The sequence below is a fragment of the Chlorocebus sabaeus genome, chromosome 5 (genome assembly GCF_047675955.1).
Source record: "Chlorocebus sabaeus isolate Y175 chromosome 5, mChlSab1.0.hap1, whole genome shotgun sequence".
NCBI classification, from domain to species: Eukaryota; Metazoa; Chordata; class Mammalia; order Primates; family Cercopithecidae; genus Chlorocebus; species Chlorocebus sabaeus.
Window position 1 is genome coordinate 86,074,167 of NC_132908.1, and position 19,673 is coordinate 86,093,839.

Sequence of the window (19,673 nt, forward strand, 5' to 3'; positions counted from 1 at the left end):
CAGCCTGGATGACATGGCAAAACCCTGTCTCAAAAGCAGGGGGAGGAGATGGGAAGAAGGAAAGGAAGAAAGCAAAAGAAAACATCAAGCACAAACTAAGGGCCCCAAAAAATCCAGCTCACAGCAACGTGGGCAGAGCCCTGGAGAAGCCAGAGGACACCAGGCACCACCCAGCAAGGGGATACAGAAAGGGGGCCGCCTGCCTCCAAGCCTGCCAGGACACAAAATAAATCCATGTGGCATCAACAGGCACATCTGTGGCTCTGTGGCAATGCTTGAGTGTGCACGAATCCTGGTGTGGCTGTGTCTGTCACAGTCAAAACAGAAAGACAGTGGGCATTGTGGTTTACAAAAAATAAGCTTCCTTGCGGCCAGGCACAATGGCTCACACTTATAATCCCAGCACTTTGGGAGGCCGACGCGGGTGGATCACGAGGTCAGGAATCAAGACCATCCTGGCTAACACAGTGAAACTCTGTCTCTACTAAAAATACAAAAATTAGCCAGGCGTGGTGGCGGGCGCCTGTTGTCCCGGCTACTCGGGAGGCTGAGGCAGGAGAACGGCATGAACCCAGGAGGCGGAGCTTGCAGTGAGCCGAGATCGTGTCACTGCACTCCAGCCCGGGGAACAGAGTGAGACTCCGTCTCAAAAAAAAAAAAAAAAAAAAAAAAAAAAAAAAAAAAAAGGTTTCCTCACTATGCATGTGCTAAAAGCCTCTGGAATAAAGTTCTAAAATATTTACATGAATTTTCATTCTGAAGAGGCTACAGAACTTCTCAACACAGGCTCTCTTACACAGACTCTATTACATAGATGTTTTTAAGATCTTGCACATCCAATGTCAGAATATATTCCATCACCCAGCAACAAATGCAGTCAGGAAAAAAAACTTCAGAAAAAGAATTATTAAAAAATATGCAAATCTGGCCAGGCGCAGTGGCTCACGCCTGTAATCCCAGCACTTTGGGAGGTCGAGGCAGGCGGATCATGAGGTTAGGAGATCGAGACCATCCTGACTAAGACGGTGAAATCCTGCCTCTACTAAAAATACAAAAAATTACCCGGTCATGGTGGCGGCACCTGTAGTCCCAGCTACTCGGGAAGCTAAGGCAGGAGAATGGCGTGAACCTGGAAGGCGGAGCTTGCAGTGAGCCGAGATCGCACCATTGCACTCCAGTCTGGGCAACAGAGCGAGACTCCGCCTAAAAAAAAAAAAAAATCCGCAAACCTGATTCTTAAAAAATTAAACATACCCTGCATAACTGAACCATGGCCACAAGCAGGTATCTCTCTGTGATGGCAAGGTGACAGTCAACTACGGCACTCACCAAAAAGGCGACTTCCCCCATCATCCATGCAAAGACCTTTCCCAAAGTCACCAGACCTCAGCTCAAACACTCAAATCTGATCTAGAAATTAAAACTCCTTGTACTAAAAAGCAAAATCAAGGTTAGCTGTGACTAAGATCCAAGAAATAAACTTTTTAAAAAGTAATGCACATGAATCCATCAGCACGAAGGAGGTCTGTGCACAGTGAGCATATGGTACACAGATGCAGTGCACTGAGGGCCAAGGCAAAGGCCGCAGGGCTCAGAAGGAGGCTCAGCAGAGGGAGGACACCCCGGCTGCCGACGCACCGTGCACCGGTGCCAGTGCTTTGGCGAACATGCCGGATCATGTCAACGCTTTCCTCACTAAGGATTTCATTTCCATATTCTACACTCTAACTCTACACTCTCAAAACATAATCAGAAACAATGTTTTGAATATGATGGAGGGACGCAGTAGAGCTTCCCTAGAAAATGCTTTGGAATCTATCTCAGAAATCACCTGTTTGTAGAGATCAAGACTCTTCCTCCATTTTGGCTTGAACTGGACCCTGAGTAAAGGCAATCCCACAAACACTCCTTTATGCACAGCTTCCCCCACACGCTGTTTGCCTCTGTTTCTCTCTCAATACCTCCAGATTTTAGGTCAAAACAAATCTACGTTTCCACCAGCTGGACGGTATCATTCAGGAATGGTTTTACGCATCGAAGACTCATTTCCAGATGAAGCTGAAACTCCAGGGAGGAGGCCTGCGTCCCACAAAGGCCAGGTGCTGACGCGGTTAGTCCTTTCCTCCCCAGCACCCACCAGGAATGTTGCTGGACCCCAGACACTCACAGCAAGGTTCTGCTGTTTCCCCTGCTCCCCAGTGGCAGGAAGGTCTGTGCCCCATTCTCACTCCAACCCCATCACAGCCTGGCTAGCTTCCAGTGCTCCTGCCCCTTACAGCTCAAGCCAGCCACCACTTCCCACAGGCCCTGACACTATCACTGAACACCTCACCACAGCACCCAGGCTCTGCCTCTTTCATTACAGACATAAGCAAGGATTTTTCCTCTAGCCAGGAAATTTTTCAAATGAAGTATTTCATTTTTTTTCTTCTTATTTTTTTGAGATAGAATCTCGCTCTGTCATCCAGACTGGGCTGCAGTGGAGCGATCTTGGCTCAGTGCGACCTCTGCCTCCCAAGCCCAAGCAATTCTCCGGCCTCAGCCCCCGAGTAGCTTGGATTACAGGCGTGAGTCACCACGCCCGGCTGATTTTTATACTTTCAGTAGAGACGGGGTTTCACCCTTACCAGGTTTCTCACTGACCTCAAGTGATCTGCACGTCTTAGCCTCCAAAGTGCTGGGATTACAGGTGCAAGCCACCGCGCCCGGCCTCGAACCTGAAGCATTTCAAATCGAACTTGTTCACAGTCAAGGCAAGCACGGCATGCTCGCTTTGGCCAGCACACATACTAAACATTCCAACAGCACAGAGAAGATGAGCATAGCCCCTGTGCAATGATGACATGCAAATCTGTGAAGCATTCCGTACTTTAAAAACACACACACAAATTGGGACCTGCAGTGCAAGGCTTCAGACGCCTTCCAGTCAGTAAGAGACAAGAGATACAAAGGGTGCTCCCATTCCCACAGCAAGCACCACCCTGCACCCCAAGTGTCAGCACCACCCACGGGGAAGGATGCCAGACACACACCCACCAGCTGCCTGCCACGCATGGAAAATTCTTTAGACAATACCCTCCGCACCCAGAAGGCCACCAGACCTGTTAAGCCTTTTCAACCAGTTTTGGCAAGCAAGACAAACGCAATTCTTAGGAGCGGGAACACCCCTTTTTCACATGTAAAGATACACAAGCTGGATGAATCGAATAGGGGTGAAAAGTGATGACCTATGACCAGGACGCATTAAGAAACAGATCCGTGGCCGGGTGTGGTGGCTCACGCCTGTAATCCCAGCACTTTGGGAGGCCAACGCGGGTGGATCATGAGGTCAGGAGATCGAGACCATCCTGGCTAACCCGGTGAAACCCCGTCTCTACTAAAAATACAAAAAATTAGTCGGGCGAGGTGGTGGGCGCCTATAGTCCCAGCCACTCGGGAGGCTGAGGCAGGAGAATGGCGTGAACCTGGGAAGTGGAGTTTGTAGTGAGCCGAGGTCACTCCACTGCACTCCAGCCTGGGCGACAGAGCGAGACTCCATCTCAGAAAAAAAAGAAAGGAAGGAAAAAAAGAAACAGATCTGCACAGGAAGGTGGAGCGCAGCCCGCGAGTGCAGAGCAGGCCTGCTGGGAGGGCAGAGGCTTGTCTTGGAGGACAGTGCCAACAAAGCCTGTGCCAACCACAGCTGCCGGGCTGGGCCGGCGTCAACACCGAAGGAGAGGTGTGCAGAGACAAAGCGGCCTGTCAGGCTGGACAGGGAGGCAAAGACTCTGCAGACCAAGAACACAGTTTCCGTAGTATGTTGAAACTCACCAAGGCTGGGACAAAGGTTAATGAAAAGTTCAAATCTGAAATAAGTAACAACTCACTTCGGTATTTTACAAAAAAGGTAGTTAAAATTTGTCTGTTCCTGCATAAAATACTAGTAAGACTCAAAACAGGTAGATAATGATATGCAAGTTTTAAAATTACCAGCAGAAGAAACAACACTCTGTATGCCCTTCCAGCTGGAAATGCAGCGAGCAGAAGACTGTCTCCGCGAGATCAAAGCTCCTGCCCAAAGCCCGCGGTAGCAACATGTCCTCCCTGAACTGTAACTCTGAACAGGCTGCCACTCACTGCAACTCCTTGCGCATGACAGACTTGCTGGGAAGAGCAAGTGAGTACTAAACATTTTCTTTGGGCTCCAGAAAGTGCCAATGGTCTACTTTTGCGGGGGACAGGGGGTGTTGGGGAGGGGCGGTTGTGCAGGGTAGGGTTCGCAATCGGTGTTACCCTGGAGCTAGTCCAGCCCTGGACTTTGATTTCACCTGAAATCTAATCATCAAACTTTCCCCACTGTTTCTTCTCCAAAAGCAAGAAACGAAAAAGCTATCATGAGCCCCTTCAGGGTCTATCAGCATGCAAGACTACTTTTAGAAATCCTACTCCAGGCGTGGTGGCTGATGCCTATAATCCCAGCACTTTGGGAAACAGGAAGGAGGATGGCTTGGGCCCATGAGTTCAAGGCCAGGCTGGATAACATAGCCAGATCCCGACTCTGTTATAAATAAATAAAATGTAAAACAAAGAGGAATTCTACCAAATAAAGATCAACTATGATGCCACAACCAAGTAACCCTGCAGTGTGAGAAATGCATGAGGGGCTGAAGCTCAGGGAACCACCACCTAAAGAAAGAGCAGAGACCTCAGAGGACATCACCACAGGAGCAGGCACGCTCCCACCCGGACAGTGGCACACTGCCACCCCCGCAGACCTACCACGCAGACCCATTCAGCACCTGCCCTGCACCACCCACCTGGAGGCTCACCATCCAGCTCTGCTGGCCCCTTGGGTGAGGGTGCCCAGGCACTCACCAACTGAACTCCCCATCTCTCCACAGCAGGCCCAGCTCAGAGGAGGCAAATGTTAACGGCTGATTTCTTCCCAGAAAGCTAAGCCCTTATTCATGTGGCTTGTTTACAAAAGTAAAACACGCTGTTTGGACATGGCATTAACCAATGTATTAGTAAGTGAAGGGAAGTGAGCTGTTTTCTTTAACTAATATATATAGGTCCAACCCTAGTTCAACCACTGCTCAGCCGGTTCAAACCACTGGCTGAGCAAATTCAGCCTCTCTGAGGTTCAGGTAAACTAAGAGGTCATCTCCTTGGGGCATAAGATGCTGCCCCTGAAGCAACATCACACCTCTCATAGACGTCAGTATCATCCTCCACCCCAACCTGCAAACATACCTGGGACCAATGCCCCAGCCCCAACGACCACAGAGGCTGGGGATGACCTGTCCTCCTCCAAATGCTCAGGCTACTCCAAAGCTGGAAACAAAGACAGCAATCATCACAAGCACAGGGACAATGCCCTACCTGACATCTGAATTCTTACTCTGATACCTCAACATTCCCTTCAATAAAATCAGGAAATAACTGTATTTAAAAAAAAAAAAAAAGATTTTGAGGCTGGGCACTGTGGCTCACGTCTATAGTACCAGCACTTTGGGAGGCCCCTAAAGCGGGCCGATCACCTGAGGTCAAGAATTCGAGACCAGCCTGACCCACATAGAGAAACCCCATCTCTACTAAAAATACAAAATTAGCCAGGTATGGTGGTGCATGCCTGTAATCCCAGCTACTCGAGAGGCTGAGCCAGGAGAATCACTTGAACCCAAGAGGCAGACATTGTGGTGAGTGGAGATCGTGCCACTGCACTCCGGCCTGGGCAACAAGAGCGAAACTCCGTCTCAAAAAAAAAAGTTAAAAAAAAAAAAAAAAAAAGACAGATTTGGTTTAAAAAAAAAAAAACAAAAAAAACTTAGTATATGTTCCTGCCTAACAGAATATGATGCTTTGTTTTGTTCTTCAGATGGATCCACACTTAGAACCACTGTCTTTTGAAAAGAAAATCTGTTTAAAAAGGACTTCTAATTGCATTTCATGAAGGCAGTGGGTAGAAAATCCTTCATCAGTCCCTAACTGGGTGTGTTTTCAATGAATGAGCTACTGGGATGCAGAGTGTTGAGAACAAGAAAAAAAGCTTCTAATATGAAAACAGGTGAGGTTCTTCTAAAGCTTCTGTGGTATCTGCATCTAAACGGAGTTTCACACTAAGATGGCTAGGTGCAGTGGCTCACACCCATAATCCCACCACTTTGGGAGGCCCAGACAGGCAGATGGCTTGAGCCCTGGAGTTCGAGACCAGCCTGGGCAACATGGCAAAACCCCATCTCTACAAAAAATACAACAATTATCCGGGTGAGGTGGCACACATCTGTACTCCTAGCTAACAGGGAGGCTAAGGAGGAAAGATCATTTGAGCTCAGCAGGCAGAGCTGTGATCATGCCACTGCACTCCACGACTGGGTGACAGAGCGAGACCTTGTCTCAAAAAAACACAAAAACAAAAATAAAAAACAACCCCACAGACTCAATTTTGGCTGCCAGGCCATCGAGGGCTGTGAGGTAAAGCCCTGAGATCCTTGTGGCAGGACTCTGGGCACACAATGACAGTGGCACTGGCCACAGCCACGACCAGCAAGCAGCTCCCTGGCCAGTGAGCACCCAGCGGCCCTTCTCACACACAGCCTCCCACTCACACCTCGAGCATCCGCTTCTCTCCTCCTCCACTCTGCACCACGTACCTCACGGGCCAGGGCCTGCTTAAAGCCTGAATGAAGCAAAGCTTGGAAAGGACCCAACACAACCTGCCACCCACTGAATGCCTGCCACCCTCCCCACCCTACAAAGACACTACGTGAGAGCCACCAAGCACGTGCCTGCGTGACCCCCACACAAAGGGCACACCATCGTTCCAACCACAAAGCTCTATATCCAACACCAGTGGCCTCCTCATCTCCAGTGCATATTTGCAATCCATGACGGCCAAAAGTTTAATCACTATTGCTGCCCTGTCTCCTACTACCCACTTCCTTGCCCTCATTAAACTCCTAAAGACAGTGGTCCCTAGATGCCTCCCTGTCTTCCCTATCCAGCGCCTTATCACAAACACCCCAACACCCTTGTCTCTGCATCAGATATTGCTGAACCTCAACAAGGGGGCCTGAGGTGCCAAAGAAACATCACATAGCACGATCTAGACTGTGATAACCACAAAACTGACGCCCAAGTCAGAGGGTCCTCATGATCCCCATCCATGCAGCCACATCCCTGCTGTGGTCCACAATCCTACGAGTAAGAGAGTCCTCGTGATCCCCGTCCGTGCACCCACATCCCTGCTGTGGTCCACAATCCTACGACAATGCTCCACGCTTGGCCTCGTGCTTTAAGTGTCCACACTCTACCTATTCTCCCTCCTCCTAAACAGCCACCTTTGGCCCTAAGAACACTGCATCCAGGCATGCAGGCCCTCAGCTTCCACAACTGCCACCTCCACACCTGCACCTTTTCTCTGGAGGAACCAGGATTCTTCCTGCCCGTGGCCAATCCTTCCAAAAATCCCATCCTTTCCTGTCTACTATGGGAGCCTTGCCACTCATCTCTACTAAGCTTTACTTTCTACAACATTTGCTACAAAATAACTTTTGTATTTTTTAAACACAGAATATCCTAATACAGGCTGGATGCTGTGACTCATGCCTCTAATTCCAACACTTAGGGAGACCCAGGCAGGCGGATCACCTGAGGTCAGGAGTTCAAGACCAGCCTAGACAACATGGCGAAACCCCGTCTCTACTAAAAATACAAAAATTAGCCAGGCATGGTGGCAAGCAACTGTAGTCTCAGCTACTGGGGAGGCTGAGGCAGGAGAATTGCTTGAACCTGGGAGTTGGAGGTTGCAGTGAGCCGAGATCATGCCATTGCACGCCAGCCTAGACGACAGAGCAAGACTCCATGTCAAAAAAAAAAAAAAATTCCTAATACATACCAACTAACACATACTACAAAAATTGCTCTGGAATTCACCTTCAGTTCCTTTCTATAATCCTCAGGGCCTCACAGATCTTTGTGCACCCCACCCTCCCTCCAACGGGTCCCAGCCACACTGCCTCCATCCCGGCCACACCAACCAGCATTTGATTCTTTCCAGAACCAACCACTCTTCTGTGCATCTGGTCAACTCCTACCTCATCCTGCAGAACCCAAGTCAAGAGCCCTTTCCTCGGAAGGCAGGAGGAAGGCCACCAGGCTGAGGTGTCACACGTTCCTAGGGCTGCCACTATGCATTTACATGGCATTTCCCCCCAATGTATCGAGTCATCTATCCGATGATTCCATCCGTTTTGCTGCTTTTAAAAAACAAACAAAAAAAAAGGGTGCCTGTGGTCCCAGCTACTTGGGAGGCTGAGGCAGGAGAATGACTTGAACCCAGGAGACGGAGCTCTCCAGCCTGGGCGACAGAGCGAGACTCCGTCTCAAAAAAAAAAACAAACTACCAGACGCTGCCTCGCCCTCCAGACAGCTGCCTCCTGCGTGAGCCTCTGCTTTGCTTGTCTGAGGGCAGGTGTGGAGTGCGTGGAGCAGGACAGGCACTCCTCAGCTCGCAGGGGAGCAGAGTCACAACTGTTCACCACCCCTCCTTGGTCCATGGAGTGCTTAGTTACTGCTCTGCAAGAAATGATGAACTGGAGTCATCTGACCAGTGGTGACCTCGCACCTCACTGACATACTGACAGGAGCCAGCCTTCTGCTCTGCGGCTACTGCCTGCTTTCTGCACACAAAAGAACTTTCCATTTCTAAGGCTGAATCTAAAGACATTCTAACATCAGCTACACTTAACATTTTTAGTATCATATATAGTAACAACATATATAACTCAAGTGAGTTGATGACAGTCTGAACAGCAATGACTAGGTCCACCCACTTGCAAGAAATTACAACGACATTACAAATACCGTCCGTCTTGAGCTTAGTAGTTCGAGACCAGCCTAGGCAACATGGCCAGACTCCATCGTTACAAAAAATTTAAAAATTAGCCAGGTGTGGTGGTGCCTACCTGAAGCCCCAGCTACTCAGAAGGCTGAGGCACAAGGATCACTTGAGCCCAGGAGGTGGAGACTGCAGTGAGCAGTGACTGTACCACTGTACCCCAGCCTGGGCAACAGAGTGAGATTCTGTCTCAAAAAAAAAAAAAAAAAGTTGCCTGTCCACAGACATCCTCACTTCAGAGCTGTAAAAAAAAAACTGTGCACCTTGGAATCAATGAAAAAGATCATAATAACTGTTTTATAGAAATGGTTTTCTCATATCAGGCAAAGAGTTCCTCAAGTTCCTCAAGGCTTGAGTGCCTCATTTGTTTCTCTACCCCAGTATCCTAGGCTAGGGCCTTGGCATGCAGTAACCGTTCAACAGATATTTGTTACAAAAATAAAACAAACCATACTCTCAAGGGGTATACAGTGCCTTCAAGCTGATTCAGGCCAGACGCTCTCACACATTTCTGAGTATAATACACGATTAAAAACGAAACCTGGGCCAGATACGGTGGCTCACGCCTGTAATCCCAAAACTTTGGGAGGCCAAGGCGGGCGGATCACGAGGTCAGGAGATCAAGACCATCCTGGCTAACAAGGTTAAACCCCATCTCTACTAAAAAAAAAATACAAAAAATTAGTCGGGCGTGGTGGTGGGCGCCTGTAGTCCCAGCTACTCAGGAGGCTGAGGCAGGAGAATGGCATGAACTGGGAGGCGGAGCTTGCAGTGAGCCGAGATCGCGCCACTGCACCTCCAGCCTGAGCGGCAGAGCAAGACTCCATCTCAAAAAAAAAAACCCATGCCTTGGCCAAGGCCATGCCACACCCAAGCAAAATGAAACTTTACAGGAATAATATTACCTTATACTACATGGACACACTGGTTTTTCTTTTCTTACAGACAGGGTCTTGCTCTGTCATCCAGGCTGGAGTGTAGTGGCATGATCATAGCTCACTATGCCTCAACTTCCTGGGCTCAGTGATCCTCCTGCCTCAGCCTCCCGAGTAACTGGGACTACAGGCACGCACCACCATGGTCAGCTAGTTTTTCTAAATTTTTCGGAGAGATGGGCATTTCACTATGTTGCCCGGGCTGGCCTAGATAGAACTCCTGGGCTCAAGCCTCCTGCCTCGGCCTCTCAAAGTGCTGGAATTACATGCACGAGCTACCTCACCCTGCCTGATGTTCTCTATTCTATTCCCTTAGGTTTCAAAAAAAAAAAAAAACCTGGCAAGATCCATTCTGCTGTTGTCCCTCTGCCCCACGCAGAAGTTCCTCCAGCCAATAGTTTGCTAGACTCACTCGTTTAAGTACCATATTCCCCAGTTTGTGCCATTATCATGTGTTCATTACATGTACCAGCATTTATCTAATATTTTCCTAAAATACAGTAACTTTCTTTTTTTTTTTTTTTTTTAATGGAGACAAAGTCTTGCTCTGTCACCCAGGTTGGAGTGCACTGGCACAATCTCAGCTCACTGCAACCACCACCTCCCAGGTTCAAGCAATTCTCCTGTCTCAGCCTCCTAAGCAGCTGGGACTACAGGCGCCCGCCACCACGCCTGGCTCATGTTTGTATTTTTAGTAGAGATGGGGTTTCACCATATTGGTCAGGCTGGTCTCCAACTCCTGACCTCAGATGATCCCGCCCACCTTGGCCTCCCAAAGTGCTGGGATTACAGGCGTGAGCCACGGCGCCTGGTTAAGGAGCTCTCTTCTAGCCTGCACTTGCCTTGCTCTAGTCCTTCCCAAGCTCTTCTAACAGGGACCTGTCCAATCCATCTCCACAGGAACGCAGCCGGTTCCTCCCTAAGGCCCCAACACGGGGCAGGGTGCATACCTGCTAAGGAAGTCCTTGGAGAGTTGGGCCATCTATTCTCTGACTGAGCCTGGGGCTCACTGAAGCAGGGATGACTTTGTCACATGCACCCTTGCAGACAGTGGGTACCCTGCCGACAGTGGGTACCTTGCCAACAGTGGTTACCTTGCAGACAGTGGGTACCTTGCAGACAATGGACACAGGAATTCAATAAGCCAGACAGGTGATTTTAGTTAGGGAGAATATATGTGCAAATTATTCCCATATCATATACAAAGAAAAAGTCTCAACTGTAAAACGAGCAAAAACAGTCCAATGATGAAACCTTTTCTTGAAAATCTGAATTGAAAGGACAAGTTATATTACTGCTCAAGAAAAACTTCTCCCTGATCTGTTAGAATTCACACCATGAGTTCCAAATCACACCAAAGTACTCAAAGCCTTGGCCAAAGCAAATCTACTACAGCATCTCAACACAAATCTCCATTTTCTTTTTTCTAAAATTAGCCTTACTACTGTATTATTAAAACTCTCAAACCAAAAGTTGAAACTAAAAATTGAAGTATTTTATAAATGACATAAGCACAACACCTTCCAAATAATCTTCAAATATGCCAAATTAAAAGTAGGCATTTAATTGCACAAATTTAATGAATTTAACATTTAAAAGTAAAGTTAAACTGCTTCTGAGGCCTTACAGTACCCTAAAACCATTCTCAAAGTCCAAGACGAGACTGTGCTGGACTCGCAGTCCTAGAAAAACGTTCACCAGCACCGCCCCACCCACCAGAGCACACGTGGGTCCCAGCGTGCGGGCAGGGCCGGAGCGCTCTTTCCATCCCCACCCACCTCTGGCTCGCTCTATGAGTACAAGCAAAACTCCACACCCCAGACCTAACACGCCATCTGTCCATGTTTGACTTGCCCATATCACCATCTTATTTAGTTCTTGGAAGCAGCTATCACCATCATAAAGCAGCTTCTTTTATTCCTTGCTACTTCAAATCACAAATGAAAAAGCAAATGCAAGAACAGAAACACAGAGACGGGCCCGGTGTGGTGGCTCACACCTGTAACCCCAGCATGTTGGCGGCTCACACCTGTAACCCCAGCATGTTGGCGGCTCACACCTGTAACCCCAGCATGTTGGCGGCTCACACCTGTAACCCCAGCATGTTGGCGGCTCACACCTGTAACCCCAGCATGTTGGCGGCTCACACCTGTAACCCCAGCATGTTGGCGGCTCACACCTGTAACCCCAGCATGTTGGCGGCTCACACCTGTAACCCCAGCATGTTGGCGGCTCACACCTGTAACCCCAGCATGTTGGCGGCTCACACCTGTAACCCCAGCATGTTGGCGGCTCACACCTGTAACCCCAGCATGTTGGTGGCTCACACCTGTAACCCCAGCATGTTGGTGGCTCACACCTGTAACCCCAGCATGTTGGTGGCTCACACCTGTAACCCCAGCATGTTGGTGGCTCACACCTGTAATCCCAGCATGTTGGCGGCTCACATCTGTAATCCCAGCATGCTGGGAGGCTGATGCTGGAGGACTGCCTGAGCCCAGGAATTTAAGACCTGCCAAACCAACACGGTGAAACCCAGTCTCTACAAAAACAAACACAAAAAAATTTGCAGGCATGAGGAACGGTGGTGCATGCCTGTAGTCCCAGCTACTTGGAGGCTGAGGTGGGAGGATCACTTGAGCTGGGGAGGTCGAGGCTACAGTGAGCCATGATCCCACCACTGCATTCCATCCTGAGTGACAGAATGGACCCTGTCTCAGAAAAAAAGAAACATAGACAAGGAGAGAGAAGGCAGCTATAATGGGGCAAATTTAAACAAGGATCTTTGAAAATGTGTGGTTTTTTTTTTTTAAATTATACCCACACACACCTTCCACATTCTTCTATACTTAGAAAGGGAGTGTGCAGGCCAGGCTTGGTGGCTCACGCCTGTAATCCTAGTACTTTGGGAGGCCAAGGCAGGCAGATCACCTGAGGTCGAGAGTTCGAGACCAGCCTGACCAACATGGAGAAACCCCATCTCTAATAAAAACACAGATTTACCCAGGCATGGTGGCGCATGCCTGTAATCCCAGCTACTCAGGAGGCTGAGGCAGGAGAATCACTTGAACCTGGAAGGTGGAGGTTGTAGTGAGCTGAGATCGCGTCATTGCACTCCAGTCTGGGCAACAAGATCCAAACTCCATCTCAAAAAAAAGAAAAGTGTGCATACCAACCTGGTGAGCTAGGTAAGGTGCTCACATCTTGGCAACAGAAAGCAGGCAACATGATCAAAGTCACAGACAGGCAGAGCCACACTAAAGAATGCAGTACTGGCTACAAGTCCCCGCTCCTCCCGCTTCACTGAGCAGCCCGAGGGAGCCCTGCCTGAGCATTGGGGAGCCCTGCCTGAGCATTGGGGAGCCCTGCCTGAGCATTGGGAGCCCTGCCTGAGCATTGGGAGCCCTGCCTGAGCATTGGGGAGCCCTGCCTGAGCATTGGGAGCCCTGCCTGAGCATTGGGAGCCCTGCCTGAGCACTGGGGAGCCCTGCCTGAGCATTGGGAGCCCTGCCTGAGCATTGGGAGCCCTGCCTGAGCACCGGGGAGTGCTTTATCTCACAACAGGAAAAGGCATTCTTTCCCCTCAGTTTCTCAAGAGACCCAGTGACTTCAGGATCTGCAAGCAATTGTGTTACTGAATGTGTCACACTCCCCTCCATGCTGCAGGGAAGAACCTGAATGATGACAGTGCGTGATTCTGACTCTGACCTGGACTTCCTCTTAACCCTCACACCCAAATCAAGACCTGAGCGTGGAGCTGGCTCAGACCGGGGAGCCGACTGCTACCTGAAGATATGTCATCAATTCTTTCTACTCCCTTAAAATTCAAGTACCTGAGACATTCACCCCCATTTTGTAAAAAAGCAAACAAAAACATAAACTCAGAGACAGAATGCAAGAACACAACTAAGTATACCTGGCTGGAAGAACAGCTTTTACCGTGACACCACCACCCTAATGGGCCTTAAGGACAAAACTTGTGCCTCACCTCCAATGGTGTACAAGTAGTTAGGACTTTTCTGTGACCCTGAACAAATAGCTGCAAGTGTAAAGTTCGTTTTAACTCCTAGACCCGCTCTGTTTTAGTACTGATTGCAGACAAGGGCTGACAATCCCACTAAGCTCTAAGCCTTTCTTGTGATTATCATTCCCAAACTCTCTTTTGCTATGCATACATTCCTAAACTCCTATTTTCTCCAAATTCTCAAAACATTCCATTTTACAGAGACTCACTATGGTCTCACTACAGTGCCCAGACTGGTCTCTAACTCCTGGCCTCAAGCAATCCTCCTACCCCAGCCTCCAAAAGTGGCGGGATTACAGGCATGAGGCACCATGCCCGGCGCGTCAAGACATTCTAAATTCTCTTCTGCTCAATTTAACATCACACAGAAACTAAATATGCCTTCCATCAGCCACAAAAATGACTAATGAAAATGTAAATGACCATGTGGCCCAATCCTGGTTTCCATGGGAAGACCAGCTGGCTCATCACCCAGCTAAGAGTTATGGCCTAGATGGAAGTGACTGGGGTGAGCAGAGTTATGGCCTAGATGGAGGTGACCAGGGGTAAGCAGAGTTATGACCTAGATGGAGGTGACCAGGGGTGAGCAGAGTTATGACCTAGATGGAGGTGACCAGGGGTGAGCAGAGTTATAGCCTAGATGGAGGTGACCAGGGGTGAGCAGAGTTATGGCCTAGATGGAGGTGACCAGGGGTGAGCAGAGTTATGGCCTAGATGGAGGTGATCAGGGGTGAGCAGAGTTATGGCCTAGATGGAGGTGACCAGGGGTGAGCAAGGCACTGCTTCTGTAAAGTTTTAGTTTTATTGGAACACAGCCATATACAGGCATACTCATGCTTCAATGGCAAAGTTAAGTAGTTTCAACACAGAGACCTAGGGCTGGCAAAGTTCTTGACCACCTGGTCCTCTGCAGAAAAAGTCTGCCGACGCCTGGCCTACGTCAGAACCCACACTACACCTCTGCAGACCAGCCTAACGAGCGGGTCAAGTGCTGATAGTCTGAAGGGCATTTCAGGTTTTTGTTTTAAAAGTTAATTATCTGTAAAGACAAATCAATAGAGACAGATAGTAGATTAGTGGTTGCCTGGGGTGTGAACAGATTAACTGTAAATTGACAGGAGGGATCTTACTGAAGTGACAACATTTTTCTAAAATTGTATTACGGTGATGGTTTCACAAATAACTTTTTTTTTGAGACGAAGTCTCACTCTGTCGCCCAGGGAGAAGTGCAGTTGTGTGATAGCTCACTGCAGACTCCGCCTCCCGAGTTCTCAAGCAATCCTCACACCCCAGTCTCCCAAGTAGCTAAGATTACTAAAGGCACACGCCATCAAGCCTGGTTAACTTTTGTATTTTTAGTAAAGACAGAGTTTCACAACGTTGGCCAGGCTGGTCTCAAACTCCTGACCTCAGGTGATCTGCACGCCTCAGCCTCCCAAAGTGCTGGGAGGGCCACTGCACCCGGCCCATCTCACAAATCACTTTTAGTAAGCAAACTTAACTAAACTTAACTAAAAGTCACTGAACTGCATACTTAAAATGCATCAATTTGTGATGGAAAAAGTATTTCAATGAATCTTAAAAACTGGAAAGAAAAGTCAACTATCTGTGTAATTTTACTTTTGTAATCTAAGACCTAAAGTTTAGGGCGCAATCCGCAATAAAATCCTAAAAAATCTTTAAAACGTGTCCAGACGTTCAAAATTTAACCTCTGGTATCAAATAGCTCATTTGCGCTGGGCGTGGTGGCTCACACCTAAAATCCCAGCACTTTGGGAGGCCGAGGCAGGTGGATCACCTGACGTTAGGAGTTCAAGACCAGCCTGGCCAACATGGTGAAACCCTATTCTACTAAAATAAAAAATTAGCCAGGCGTGGCAGCGTGTGCCTATAATTCCAGCTACTCGGGAGGCTGAGGCAGAATTGCTTGAACCTGGGACACAGAGGTTGTAGTGAGCCAAGATCACACCACTGCACTCCAGCCTGGGCAACACAGCGAGACTCTGTATCAAAAAAAAAACAAAACAAAACAAAAAAAAAACTCATTTGCAAGTTAGAGACAGGAATTACAGTGGAGTACACCCATTACCCCGCTTCCCAGGAGCCACAAGCCGAGAGGGCAAGGTAAGGAGGACCAACCACACCTGGTGTCCTCCCACCAATGGCTCCAGGAACCCAAAATTCTCTCCCACACCCTGGGTATGATTAAAACCAGTAACACAAAGCTTTCTGTTAGAAACCACAGAGGGTGAGGACACAGCTGTTTACTTTTTTTTAATCAAGAAAGCTAATCTCAGCACTTTGGGAGGCTGAGGTGGGCGGATCACCTGAGGTCAGGAGTTTGAGACCAGCCTGGCCAACATGGTGAAACCTCATCTCTACTAAAAATACAAAAATTAGCCAGGTGTGGTGGCAGGAGCCTGTAATCTCAGCTCAGGAGGCTGAGGCAGAAGGCAGGAAAATCTCCAGAACCCGGGAGGCGGAGGTTGCAATGAGCCGAGATCGCGCCACTGCACTCCAGCCTAGGCAACAGAAAGAGAGACTGTCTCAAAAAACAAATAAATAAATAAAATTTAAAAAAGAATACTTTGATGGTATCTTTGAAAATTAAGAGGTCCTATTCCCCTCACTACTTTTAGGTTCTTGTTTTCACATGGTCTTCTTGAAAGAAACTGCATACACCCGCTTTTCCACACAATCACACATGCGGATAAACACTGATCAACGGATCATCTTTCGTTTTATTTGCTAAATAGAGACAGGGTCTCCTTATGTTGAGACCCAGGCTGGTCTCAAACTCCTGGGCTCAAACAATCCTCCTGCCTCGGCCTCCCAAAGTGCTGGGATTACAGACGTGAGCCATCACGCCTGGCTGGCTACACATAATATCTTAAGCACATTTCTTTTTTGTTTTTTTGTTTGCTTGTTTGTTTGTTTTAATAATAGTATTTAACAAGACAAATATCTTGGCTCCTTTTTGTTTTTATTGTCCTGCCCTTCAGGGATTAAGTGCATTTCTTAGATACTCTCAAAAACTATTTCTCTGCCATTAAATTTTGTTTCAGCTTGCTTACATCAATGTTTCAAAACTCAGAAATAAGAAAATTATTGCTCGAGGTAAATAACCATGTTTATACCAACTTCCAACTCAAAATGGATGAAGAATCCCTTAGAGAACACTTATTTCCTTATGAAAGTTTCCTCAAAAATTCTAATAGGAATTTCAACTAAGTTAAAGTACTAATGTAAGCGGCACAAGACAGAATTCTCTCTCTTCTCAGACACTATTACAAGCCAAACCACCTTTCACAGGAACATGTCCTGCCTGCCAAGGTGTCCCCCAGGACAAAGCTGCTTGCCAGCTGACCATCACTTGTATTGTGTACTTCAAAAAGTGTGGCTAACAGAAAGGAGGCAAGAGAGATGTTATTTAAATAAAAGCTCAAAACACCTTTTCAAGAATGAGAACATACATGGGAAAATACAAGCATAGCACACTCAGGACAATGTGATGTGCTGAAGACACAGTGACAAACAAAGAGACCGTATGCCATTGACCTGTCCAAGGAGAACAGGAAGTACTACAAAACATGACTGGAGATAGAACTTGTGAATCTGAGGCAGGACTCTGGAGCCAGCCCACCCAGCGTCCACTGCTGGCGTCCACTTCCAACTTGTGTGGCCCTGGGCAAGCGGCCCAACTTCTCTGCGCCTCAACTGACTTATCTCTGCCACAAGGGGCAGAGGAGCACCCACATCTCAGGAGTCCCCAGGACTGTCTGAGTGGATCTCCATGGAGCACACAGAAGAGCACCCAGCAGGTAGTGCGTGTTTCACAACAACCCTTCCACAATGCAGATGGCATGCACGCTAAACTCATCACAGGGCAGTGCTTCACAACACCCCCTGGCACACCACAGCCAACACAACCACAGCCATGCCACAAGCAAGGGAGCCTGAAGAGCTGCTCTCAGTCACTGCCCAGCAAGTGTGGGCGGCTGTAGCTTACAGACCAAGGGCCACAGACCACAACTTCTGCAGGCTTGCCTGGGACACATGGGCAGATAAGGAGAGCCCCTGAGGCCTGCGCTGAGTCCCACAGCAAGGATCTGACCCACATGGGCACAGAAGGCTTCTATGGCAGGTTGCAGATCTTACATCTTTAACCTAGTGGGTAAAAACACCCTAAGAAAAGGCAAGTTTCTAAAACAATCATACTACACTCAGATAAGCAATTAATTTTTAATAAGCACTGCTCATAAAATAATGCCAATTTTCTCCTTCACAAATTATAAATCTGTCTTAAACCAAGCCACCATGAAAGCGGCTCTAGGTGAGACTCTCAGCAGCTACCACTGCTCTGGTTCCTCAAGCTGCTCCCCTGGGTGCTGTTAGGGTTCCTCATGCTATCTCCCCTTAAGTGCCGTAGCAGCAGTGCAGAGCCAACAAAGATGTATAACCTACTCAGTAAGAAGAACCACAAAGGAGTTCCACGCACCACATCATGGACAAACCTCAAAACACACCAGGTGGGGTGTAACTGAAAATAGCACAAACAGGAACTCCAAAACTCATTCCTTCCAACAGTGCAATGAGCAACCTGGCAAAAACTGGTTGAGTTTTATTTTTATTGAGATCTGCATCAAAGGATGTCTTGAGAGGAGGGAACAGTGGTAAGAGTGAAGACAGCAGAGAGAGCTTGGGAAAGAGAATTCAGACCCATCTTCAAGTTAACAAAAACAATTACTGACTCATACGAAGAAATCGGGAAAGTCAGTAAAACAGATGCTTCTAAACCTGTCCATGAAGTTTTTCTGAAGTTGTGAAAATTTTCAACAAAAAAGACTAACACTAAGCCTGAAAGCATCCTTTTTTTTCTTTTTCTTTTTCTTTTTTTTTTTTAGCTACCACACCCGGCCTCTTACAAGTTTTAAATTTCCAAGCTTAAGTAAATTTGTGGACCAAATTTCAAAAGAACTTTTTGTGAATTCAGTTCCTGCATAATATGTTTGGTAAACAACTAAAAAACTGATTCCTAGTACTGTTTCAGTATTTATCAAACAACTGATCATGTTCTATAAAAAGGCTTAAAAAAATAAAAGCCAGGAACAGTGGCTCATGCTTGTAATCCCAGCACACTGGGAAGCCTAGGCAAGGGGATTTCTTGAGGCATCTGAGAACAGCTTGGGCAACACAGCAAAGCCCCATATCTACAAACAAAAAAAAGTAGCTGAGCATGGTAGTGCCTGCAGTCCCAGCTACTCAGGAGGCTGAGCCTGGAGGATTGCTTGAGCCCAGGAAGTCAAGATTGCAGTGAGCCAAGATCGTATCACTGTACTCCACCCTGGGCGACCTAGCAAGACCCTGTATCCAAAAAAAAAAAAGACCGGGTGCGGTGGCTCATACCTGTAATCCCAGCATTTTGGGAGGCCGAGGTGGGCAGATCATGAGGTCAGGAAATCTAGACCATCCTGGCTAACACGGTGAAACCCCGTCTCTACTAAAAATACCAACAATTAGCTGGGTGTGGTGGCGGGCACCCGTAGTCCCAGCTACTCAGGAGGCTGAGGCAGGAGAATGGCATGAACCCGGGAAGCGGAGGCTGCAGTAAGCCGAGATGGCAACACTGCACTCCAGCCCAGGCGACAGAGCGAGACTCCATCTCAAAATAAAAAAAGCAAGTTTTGTCTTACTACACCTTGTACAACATGGTATGAAAGGGAGTGTTCTTTGCCTCCAAGGTGTTGGGTGGCTGAGGGCAGCGTGGGTTCAGGGCCAGGCAGACTATCAGCTCTGCCCTGATGTAATCTGAGGGTATGGCAAGGGTCACATCTAG

The 19,673-nt window shown here is 48.0% G+C and overlaps 1 non-coding gene across 1 annotated transcript; it reads left to right on the plus strand.

Moving 5' to 3' along the window:
* The first annotated feature begins 2,764 nt into the window (after positions 1-2,764).
* LOC119627823 (U6 spliceosomal RNA) lies at positions 2,765-2,873 on the plus strand. The gene has a single exon (XR_005244046.2). It is a non-coding gene; the product is annotated as a U6 spliceosomal RNA (small nuclear RNA).
* Positions 2,874-19,673: the final 16,800 nt, after the last annotated feature.